Source organism: Erinaceus europaeus, chromosome 18 (genome assembly GCF_950295315.1).
Source record: "Erinaceus europaeus chromosome 18, mEriEur2.1, whole genome shotgun sequence".
NCBI classification, from domain to species: Eukaryota; Metazoa; Chordata; class Mammalia; order Eulipotyphla; family Erinaceidae; genus Erinaceus; species Erinaceus europaeus.
In genome coordinates, this window is record NC_080179.1 from 11,389,425 (window position 1) to 11,401,672 (window position 12,248).

Sequence of the window (12,248 nt, forward strand, 5' to 3'; positions counted from 1 at the left end):
CTATACAGCCCCACCTCTAGACTACTGGGATGTAGATCTTCTCCTGAGTTTCCTGGTCTGTTTTCTGCCCTCTGATGTCAGTACAACTCCTTCCAGCTGCTGCTCCAGCCTCTGAGGGGCAATAGCAATGGAGACTCATAGTTGCATTTTGTGAGCCTTAGGGGAGCCTTCTACTCCCTTCAGCAGTCTTTTTTGTTGGTAAAACAGACTGGAGGTAGCTCCTCAATTGGCAAACTGTCAGACTGTTCCTAAACTAGTTTTCTACATCTTGAACTTAGACATTTTAACTAGAAATATTATCACTCATTTGTGCTATAGTAAATATAGAAACATCTAATATTCTAATAATAAAATATTATAAACAATTTAAATAACAACAATTATTTCTTAAAGGCAAGGCACTTATTTAAGCATTTTCTGTGAATTATTTCATTTTAATATTATTATTCTTAGATGCAGTTCTTATCATATTACTAATGTACAATTGAAGAAATGAGACAAAGAGAGATTTCATAACATGCCCTGCACCTCAGAGCTAGGAAACTTTTTCTAATTTCTGCCCCTACTCATCCTGCTCAAGGACTCCCTTCAAGAATTCCTCCATTTTCCTTTCATTAGGTGTTGACATTGACTAGACCCCATGTGGGATAAAGTATTAGTGGATATAACAAACACACACCACATACGGGAGATTTTCTAGTGCTCCAATGGTCTATTGCCATTCTTTTTTTTTCCATTTTAGGATCCAGACAACCTAAAGATAAAAAGTTCTTTAATTAGCTTCATGTTCATCATATGCAAATTTAACTTTTAAGGCATGATACTCCAGGAAAGCAAAACAAACATCTAATGGTTGGTTAGCATGTCTCACATTTATCTAACTTTATGATAAAATTAGAATTGTGTTACAATACTTTTTAAATGTTGCCACTAGTACCCACACTTGGCTTTACTTTATATCATGACTCTGAGTGACCACAATGCAAAAGGAAGTTTGAGCATTTTAGTCACAGTTGGGTAGTGGGAGATTTTTATGAGAAAGAGAGGAGAGAAAGAACCAGACATCACTCTGATACATGTGCTGCCGGGGACCGAACATAGGACCTCATGCTTGAGAGTCCAATTCTTTATCCACTGTGCCACCTCCCGGACCACAGGTAGTGGGAGTTTTTTTCATAAAAGCTGAACATCACATCAGAACCTGACTTTATTTAGCTTCCATAGCCATAACATGATATAAAGCACAATGTTCTAAATAAAAGAGAAGAACAATCAAAGTGAAACTGACTCATAGTTGAAAACAAAAAATTACAAAACTTATTTTAATGAATGGCGATGAATGCAAATAAAATGTCACTAGGGTAAGTGATCAACTGCTGTGACATTAAGAATCAGAATCAAGTCATACATATTCTAAAAGGTTACCCACAATTGGGGTGTCATTTTACTAATTCTCTTTCCAGTTTATAAACATGCAATCCATTAGCACAGTAGAGAAATACAGCGATAAATAAAAGAATCAATTCTTATAGAAGATTTTCTCCAAACCAAACATTTCACATTTGGAAACAAAATCTACAATGGGATGATCTCACTCACAAGCAGAAGTTGAAAAACAAGATCAGAAGAGAAAACACTAAGCAGAACCTGGACTGGAGTCGGTGTATTGCATCAAAGGAACCTGGACTGGAGTCGGTGTATTGCATCAAAGGAACCTGGACTGGAGTCGGTGTATTGCATCAAAGGAACCTGGACTGGAGTCGGTGTACTGCGTCAAAGGAAAAGACTCTGGGGTGGGGGGGAGGGATAGTACAGGTCCTGGAAAAGGATGACAGAGGACCTAGTGGGGGTTGTACTGTTATGTGGAAAATTGAGAAAGGCGCATGTACAAACTATCGAATTTACTGTCAAAGTTAAAACATTAATCCCCCAATAAAGGAACAAGAAGAGAAAAGAAATCTATAATGTGACATTTCAATATTTTTATGAACACTGATTTTTAAAAGTAATTTGAACCGACTTTGTGTCCTAATAAAACTCACAACTGATCACTAAACATGCTGATTCATAAATAACTGGATTATATAATATTTTGGAAAGTGATTCCCTATTATCATTTTTGAGGAATTACATTTACAGTAACTTAGAAAAAAATATGATTTACTTGCTTGTGAAAATGAAAATTTTACTTAAGGTTTAGTTAAAATAAGAGTTTCTTAATTGGTTAATAGTAGGTCAGGGCACGAACTCATTGCAGGAAACTAAAAGAATATTTGCAACTGAAAGTCTGCAAACAGCATGTCAGTCACAAAAGAAATGCTTACTTTTAAAATATATAGGATTGAGATACTTTTATCCTTTAGTAGAAATTCAATTTACTTGAATTTGTAGGATTAAAAATAGATATTTTGAACTGGAAATATAGATACAATTTTTTTTAACTGTATCTAAACAAGGTAAAATAAGCATGGATAAACAAGACAAAAACATCAGGTAAAAACATGCTACTTCTTTTCCCAAGTTCTACTGGTTTGATTTTAAAGAGAGAATGAAGGGGGAAAATATATATATATAATATTTTGCCTCCAGAGTTATTGCTAGGGCTTGTGTACTCCACTGCTCCTAGCAACCATTTTTCCATTTTTCTTTTTATTTTATTTGATAGGACAGAAAGAATTTGAGAGGGAAAAGGGGGATCGAGAGAGAGGAAGACAGACACCTACAGACCAGCTTCACCTCTTGTGAAGCATATTCCCTGAAGGTAGAGAGAGAGCCAAGGACTCTAACCCAGATTCTTGGGTGGATCCTTGTACTTAGTACTATGTGTGCTTAACAGGGTGTGCCACCATCTGGCCTCTGAAGAAAATACTCTTTAATTCTCCAGCATGTGTGATATCTGCTTAAGTCCTAATTAAAAAAAAAATTATTAGTGATTTTTCAGTTACAAATGATAATAGGGATATAATTTCATAACATTTCCACTACCAGAGTTCTGTGTCCTCATCCCCTCCATTGAACCACTGGTTCTCCCATGGCCACAGATAATGGGTTGACTTTATAACTATTTATCTATATCTCTATTTTTGGCCCCTTTTTTCCCCTATAGTCCTGCCTTCACTTCCTGTAGAGGTTATGCATACACCTATTACTACTTTCACGTGTCCTTCCTTTTTCCTCTTCTGTCTGTTAAACTGTGCCTGGCTTCCTCTGGTGTTTTCCAGATTCTCTTCCCTTTCAGTGATGGTACAAAAACAAGATTCCTGGTGACAAACACCTTGGGTTCTGGTGGAACTGGGACTCAGAGCCCTCTGGTCTTCTTCACCAATCCTTTACTTGTCTGCAAGTGCGGACCAAAATTCTTTTTGGAGTACAGAATGTGGGAGTTAATTGCTTCTCCGTTGGACATAGACATTGGCAGATCAACTCATACCTCCAGCCTGTTTTATCTTTCCCTAGTGGGGTAGGCCTTGGGAGAGGTGAGGAGCCAGGAAGCACCGGTGAAGGTCATCTGCCCAAGAAGGTGAGAAAGGAATCATAGTAGCAACTGCAACCTTTATCCCTCCTCCTGTTCCTCCTTCTCTTACTAATAATTTAATATTGATTTACAAATTATGGGGCAACTGGGCTATAATTCCACACTGTCCCCACCACCAGAATTCTGAGTCCCCATTCCTTCCGTTGGAAGCAGCAGTAACCCTTCCAAGGTCACAAGTGTGGGTAGACTATTATTTCTATAGATATCTATCTATATTTAAATATGCTTGCCCATTTCTTCAACATTATAGCCCTGTTCTCCCCTCCAAGTCAAACATACACCCAGCCACTACTTAATTGTGGCTGAGGTAGGAAAGACTAATAGGACATGCACAGAGAACATTTTAGGGATGGGAAGACTGTCAAAGAAGGAGGAAAACAATTGTGTGAAAAATAAAAAACAAATTTGAGCTGAAGTCAGAGAAAGAAGACTTTTCCTAATGAAGTAAACTGAAAGTAAATTAAAAGCGGGGGGAGTCGGGAGGTAGTGCAGTGGGTTAAGCGCACATGGTGCAACGTGCAAGGACCTGCTTAAGGATCCCGGTTCGATCCCCCCCACACCCCCGGCTCCCCACCTGCAGGGGAGTGGCTTCACAGGTGGTGAAGCAAGTCTGCAGGTGTCTGTCTTTCTCTCCCCTCTGTCTTCTCTTCCTCTTTCCATTTCTCTCTGTCCTATCCAACAATGACGACATCAATAACTGCAACTACAACAATAAAAAAAAAGTGGGAACAGAAAAATGAAAGCATGATAAAAATTAACTATTTTTGAGGCCTGAATATCTTGATTATGCTTTCTCCAGAACTGTTGCATGAGTAGAGGTTTTATCATCATTTACTAGCTTATATGCTAAAGTTCTGATAACTATAAGCATATGACAAGAAAAGTTCATCATATCTTTCATTTATCAAGATGAACATAAAATACTGAAATACATTTGACAGTCCTCTCAAGCAATATTTTTGCTAAGTCAGAAAGGTATGTTGAATACATTTATCTAACAATATTTTATATGTGTACTTATCAAACACTTAGGAGAAATAATCATTTAAAATAAGAATTTTTATATGTAATCAAGAAAGTTATGACACCCAAGAACTATATCTTTCCCAAAGGAAGAGTTATTGCAAAAATGTCATAATAAATTCAAGTGAATGATTTCTTTCCTCAGCGAAGTTAGCCTGTACTCAAAGGGGAGAAAATTAATGCTTAGGACTATGAGTCTTTTGATGAATGATTATGAAGACTCTGAAATCATTCTCAAAATAGCAGAAAAGTTGGTTTCATAAAGTGTGTCCTCAATATATGATGAATACATATTAGACTGTTACATTCCTACACTTACCGTGTACTCTTGTATGATAATGATCACCAAAGTAAACTGATTTATAGATACAGAATCTGAATACATGTGTTGTCTTGGAATTCTTGTGAATTGGGCTGGATGTGAACCTTACACTTACAACCTATGTCCACAGTCCTTTAAGAAGACATAATGCACTTCTCAGGAACGATACACTTACTAACAAATAACTTCTTTAATCTGTGCCTGTGTCCACTGAATGCTCACAATAATGACTTGGATCATAAATCCTAGCTTCGACCTGTTGATTTGTTCAAGGAAACCTTGGCATCTCATTCCCAGTACACTAACCACTGGGTAGAAATAGCCTGCAGCTGGTGTCAGACTGGCTCTCAGCAGCCTGTGCACAACGAGTGACCTGATCACAGTCCTTTACTGAGGTGAATGATTTATGGCCTTTGGCGACTGCAAGCCACATTACACTCTATTACCTAAGTATTGCATCTGTAGTTCAGGACTGGAGGAAAATTGATCTTATTAAATAGAGGTCATATTCTATAGGAATAAGAAATAAATCATATATTTATTCTGGAAGAAGACTACTTTAACATCTATCTAAAAAGCCAATAATAATGATTCATTTAGAGTTGAAGCCTAAACTATTTTATGCAAAAAAATTCATATCGCAAATCACACTGGAATGGAAATTCGATAATTTTGGTTCGAGTTAGGTCTGAGTTAATTTCTTAAGATCCCGAGGAACTGCTTTCACTGATGGCGCGAGCCATTTTCTGCCGTGCCAAGACAAAAACAGCTGTGCGCATGAACGCGAGGGGTCGACGTACTCAGAAGGCCTCTGGAATGGAACTGAAAACCTTCCACAGTTCAAATTCTGTATCTTCTATGCAAGAAATCCCAACATCCCTCTACCTCCATTCAGAATGGAGTGTTTCTTAGACAACAAATTGATAGTATATCTATATGTTTGTTTTCCCCCTTTGCGACACTTTTTTAAGTCCTCAATCCCTCCAGATCCATCTGCCCAGACACAACACAGACTGCCCACCCCACCCCCCAATACATACCGCTTTCCTTCACTACGTGTGTGGATAGTTAGTAGTTGCCTATATCCTGTTTTGCATACACAATATTCAAAAGTCTAAACCATTCAGTGAGAAGCTAATCAGAAACAGTTACTAGCATCATATATATCTTTCTTTTTTTCTTTTTCTTTCTTTTCTTTTTTTTTTTCCTCCAGGGTTATCACTGGGACTCGGTGCCTGCACTACAAATACATTGCTCCTCATAGACATTTTTTTCCTTTTTTAAAATTTTATTTATTATTGGATAGGACAGAGAGAAATTGATAGAGGAGGGGGAGGTAGAGATAGAGATAGATAGATAGATGGATAGATAGACAGACAGGTAGATAGATAGATAGATAGATAGATAGATAGATAGATAGATAGACAGACAGATAGGTAGATAGATAGGGACACCTGCAGACCCAGGGGCTTGTACCGGGATCCTTGCGCTTAGTACTATGTGCACTTAACCTGGTACACCACCTCCCAACCCCCTTATCAGATATTTTTCTCATAAGCAAATTTTATTTTTCTTAAAGAAAGCTGAAAGAATTCAGAGGGAGAACTGAAGAGAATTAAGAAAAAGACAAACACCTGTAAGAAACTATTTCAACTTTGAAGGGCCAGGTGGTGGTGCACTTGCTTAAGTACCATGTTACAGTGCAGAAGGACACCAGTTCAAGCCCCATGTCCCCACCTGCAGGGGGAAAGTTTCATGAGTGGTGAAGCAGGGCTGCAGGTATCTCTTTGTATCTCTCCCTATCTACCCCTTCCCTCTTGATTTCTGGCTATCTCTATCCAAAAAATAAGTAAAGATAATAAAAAAAATTTTTTAAAGAAACCATTTCAACTTTGTAAGACATAAGCAGTTGTCCTTTCTATAAATTTTTTTTAGATTATTTTTATTGGGAGGTTAATGGTTTTTAGTACAGTTGTTGACATGCGAGTACAATTCTCATCTGCACATACAAGTTCTCTGTAGGACATTCCCACCCACAACTTAGGTCCTTTTCTCTCCACAGTTCTCTTCACCTTCTCTGTCCCAGAATCCTCTGCTTTGGTGCAATACATTCCACCAGTCTAAATTTCACTTTGTGCTTCCCTCCTCTGTCTTTATTAAGTACAAATACAATATTTGCAAGCACAAATTTTACTATGTGATTTAAATAAAAAAGAAAAAATACATTACTATTACAGCATTTAATCCACGTATTTGTAATAAACAGCAAAATGTAACTCTAAATTTTCATGTTTTGCCCTCTATAAAAGAAGTGGTTATCCAAATCAGTTCTACATTCACAGCAGCAAGTTTAATATGTGATGTTCAGTAGGCACAAAATTGCTTTCAGAGGGGCCCGGCAGTGGCTCACCCAGTTAAGCTCACATAGTACTATGCACAAGGTCTTGGGTTCAAGCCCATGCATGACTCCCCACCTGTGGGGGGGGGGGGCTGCTTCACAAGTGGTACACTAGGTCTGCAGGTGTCTTTCTCTCTCCCTTTCTGTCTCCCCTCCCACTTCTCAATCTCTCTCTGCCCTATCAAATCAAATCAAATTTATAAAATAGGGAAAATATCCACCAGTAGCAGTGGATTTGTAGTTCTGGCACCAAGCCCCAGCGATTTATCTTGGAGAAAAATAAAAACTATTCTTTAAAATTGCTTTTAGACTAAGTGATGACTGAACGCAGACAGGAAGCAACAATGCGACAATAATTATTTTCATTATCCTTCAGATAGTCAGACAAGGTCTTTGGAAATCTGGAAAAGGCCAGGTTGCTAAGGATGTTAATATGATTAACACACAAGTAAATGTATTGGGTTGGACCTCTTTCCCAATCCAGGGTATTTTTACATCATTTATGTTTTAATACTTAAAATTGTTTCTGGGGGCGGGGGGTGTCAGAGTGGTGACTCAGCAGAATAGTTAGGACACAGACATTTCATCTAGAGTGTCCTAAATTTTGATAACCTTCACCACCTAAGACCACCAAGGACAGAGATATGTGGGGCTCCATAAATGATACGGCACTGCCTTGTGCCTCTTTCTCATAAAACATCTATATAATAGAAATACTGGGCTAGGTGGCTCAGTGGTGGAACACATGCTTAATTAAGACTGATTCATTTCCCATTACTGCACTAAGAAAAAATCCTGGGAAACACTTTTTGATAAAAATCAATTCTCTAGTATCTCTTACCTAAGGATGTGACAGCTTTCCTAAAGGGGCAGAGTGGTGAGGGTTCACTGTTTTGACCATAATATAATTGGTAAAGATTTTTTTCCTACAAAGTATTTTAACAACTTTACTGAGATACAATTCACCCACTTAAGATTACAGTTCAAGGTTTTACGATATCTAGCATTATTCTGAACATTGCAATGCTTTTCTATCTTTTGAATGCAGTAGTAACCTGGGACAGATCACAATGGCTACAAAGGAAAGTAGTACTTCTTGTGGTACTCAAGATTAAGGTTACTCAAAATGTATACAGTCGAGACTACAACTCGAATTTAAGCTCTTGACTCCAATGATTCTCTCAGACTATAATCTCAATGCTAAGTTGTCTGAGTAAGAAGTAAGCATTGGACCTAATACAATCATCTCCAATAAACCAATATATCTCATTATTAGTTACAGTGCACATACTGAGATGTGTGACATGTCTCTCTTGTCAAGTAAGGTCAGACTTGCCTGCTGCCACAAAAATGATCAATAACCTCTAATTCACAATTTTCCAAGAGTCAGCCTCAGCACAAAATCTTGTCTGTCCCAAGATTACATCCTTCTTGAGGTAACCCAGACCTAGCTATTGAATGAGTCAGGAGAGTAAAAGCCCAGACATTTTGGACAGATTGGAACACACTGGTGGGAAATCCTCATTCAGGAGTTGCCTGCAAAATAAGCTGAGTCCACACCAGGCTCCTTTACAGGTCAGCTTTTCCTCTTCTAACACTGCTTCTTCCTCCCTTTTAAAGGTGTTCATCCCTAATTAGAATTTTTCATTTCAGATCCCATCTTGGTCTCTCTAGGAGTGAGACCAAGGAGTCATCTAAGAAATGAGGGAATAAGATCACTTTTGCTAGGTTACTTACACTCAGCAGGCAATGAGTTTCCATTGACTGACAGGGTCAAAGCATCAACAGTCTGGCACAAAGCAATAGCCTAGTTATTCAGACCTTCACTAGAAGTGAATTAGGAGGGTATAACAGTGGAAAGAAGCACGCTGGACAAGCCTATCAGGTATTCAGACATGAAAATAGTAACTATAAAATAGTAAAATTAGATGACCATTTGGAAGCACTATTGATATTACACAGAAACTTGCTATACAAGGAAAGGTGTATGCTTTCAACAGCAAGCTGAAATTCAGGTATGGAAGCCATTAAAACTCTTTGTTGGGTGCTGGGTGGTAGCGCAGCAGGTTAAGCACACGTGGCGCAAAGCACAAGGACCACTGTAAGGATCTGGTTCAAACCCCCCGGCTCCCCACCTGCAGGGGAGTTGCATCACAAGTGGTGAAGCAGGTCTGCAGGTATCTGTCTTTCTCTCCTCCTTTCAGTCTTCCCCTCCTCTCTCCATTTCTCTCTGTCCTATCCAACAACAACAATAGCTATAATAACAAGGGCAACAGCAATGGCAACAAAATGAGAAAAATAGCTTCCAGGAGCAGTGGATTTGTAGTGCTAGCATGGAACCCCAGTGATAACCCTAGAGGCAAAAAATAAAAAAAACCTGTTACATAAAAAGGTGGTTCTTACTATTCACAGGGCAGAACAAAGAACACTGAGAGCAAATCAAATGAGTAACTTTGTTTCTAAATACAAAATCAATGCTGGTCTATTATGTGCAGTTCAAATTAATGTGCACATTTGTTGGGGGGGTCTGGGGGAGGGAGTCAAATTGCTATGAGATCCAGAAAGTGTGAACTGATAGGAATCAAGGGAAAATATGGATGTGGACTTTGAGAATATTTGGTCAGGGAATACAGAACATTAAATTTGATAGGGAGAGATTAGTAACGTTGGAGCTTTCTTTCTAAATATACTTTGACAAAGACCACAGGAGACTGTGAATTTGCTATAAAAAAGACTTATAGAAGCATGGAACAAATAAAGGCCCATTCTCAGAGAGGCTGAAACTCCAAATTGTCATGGAAGATTGTAGAAAAATGTGATAAAGGGATCCCGAGAGTAGTTCTCTAGGAATGACTAGATCATGTATGGTTGGAAGAACTACCAGATGATCATGTCCCAAGCTAATGCCCAGGCAACACCCTGTTTACCAAGGCCATGTGAATGGAGTGCTGATAAGAGCAACAGCAGCGCCAAAATGTTGAGTGACTCTCCTCTTTAAGTCAAGGTTGACAACAGGAACTGATATCATTTGTTGATAGCAAAAGAAATAGCACCTCAAACCACAGGGTTACATGGCCACATTTAGTCTCCAGAAACAAATAGTTGTAATCACTGTAGTAACTAAGTAGGTCAAAGTTGCAGCCAATAAAACCTGAGCTGTAAAGAGTGGAAAACATAATAATGGCTACAGAAATGTGTAGCTACCAAGGGTGCATCTCCATATATAGCATGAATAAATGAATAAGTGTGAGTAAGCTTGAATAAACAAAGGAGTAAGGGCTGTTGTGTCAATAAATTGCCATCACCACTGCTCATTTTTCAGATATGAATTAAATCCTATATTCATAATACAGTAGCTGAAGTGGTAGTTGGGTCCTTAGAAAGAACACACACAACACCAAGTTTACACACGAATGGGGAAAGGCTGTGGCAAACCTAGTAGCACACTCATTACCTGGGCTTAAGTCCCTGCTCCTGACCCACATGGGGAAGGGAGGGAAGCTTCATAAGCACTGAAGCAGTGCTACAGTGTCTTTCTGTCGGTGTTCACGTGGGGTGACACCCAGCAGGAAGGTGAATACCACTGGCTCTCTCTTGCTTGCTCAAGGGGTGACACGAAACAGAGACAAAGGGGAGAAATGATGTGTTCTCAAATCTCAAATCTTGTTTATTGGCAGGTGGTCATGAGTTTAAATAGAAAACCAAACAAAGGGCATTATTCAAATATGTCAGAAATTACAGGTTTCTTAAAGGTCAGCTTGCCCCTATGGTAGGGGGCTGGTATGACAGGAATTGATGAGATACAAGACAGTTATTCTCCATGATGCAAGCAACTTAATTATCCAAAGGTATTTGAGAGGAGCATAGGGGTTAAACCAGTAGGGTGAGTCAGAGAGAAGATGGATATCAAAGGCCATATAGTTTGGAATTTCTCGTCTGGGGTCTGAGATGTATGATGGAGTGTGTGATAAGGTGTGTTCTCCTCTATGATCAGAAGGTGAGGTGAACTTTGAGTAAATGAACCTTAAGGTAGGCAGCCATGTGGCCTGCGGTTAATGGAGAGAGGTAGTGAGGTTTCTGTGGGCTTGAGAGTCAAGAAGGAAAGAACTAAGTCTGAGAGACGTGGTTTCTCCGCTTTGCTCACCTCGGTTGAGAGAGACTAACAAGAGGATATCTTCTCAGACCTCCATCCAAGGATGGGAGGAGTTCTCCCTAAGCTCTATCAAGCTTACACAGAGCCCCAACATCTTTCTCTCTTTTTCTCATTTCCCATTTTCTCTCAATTTTTCTCTGTATCAAAAAAGGAAGAAAAGAGAAGAAAGAAAAATGACCACGAGGAGTGGTGAATTAATCATGCAGGCACCAACTCAGGGATAACCCTGGTGGCAATTAAAAAAAAAAAAAAGTTCAGGGGGCCAGGCAGTAGCGCAGGGGGTTAAGCACAAGGATTGGCATAAGGATCTGGTTGGAGCCCCCAGATCCCCACCTGGGTGTCGCTTCACAAGAGATGAAGCAGGTCTGCAGGTGTCTATCTTTTTCTCTTCCTGTCTTCCCCTCCTCTCTCCATTTCTCTGTCCTATCCAACAACAGCAATAGCAAAATAACAACAACAAAGGCGGCAACAAAATGGAAAAAATGACCTCCAGGAGCAGTGGATTCACAGTGCAGGCACCTGAGCCCCACTGACAACCCTGGAGGCAAAAAGAAAAAAAGTTTAGGGTGGAGGTAAATAACATTATGGTTATGCAAAAAGACTCTCATGCCTGAGGCTTCTAAGCTCTAGGCTTAATTCCCACACCACCACAGGCCAAAGCTGAGCAGTGCTAAGGTTAAAAAAAAAAATTACACACTAATAAATCCTATATTTACTGCACAGGGAATCCATGGCCATTTACAGGCAATACTGTTTTATTTAAGAAAAATACCCAGACATTTTAAGGATATTATATACTTGGATAGAGTTTATATCC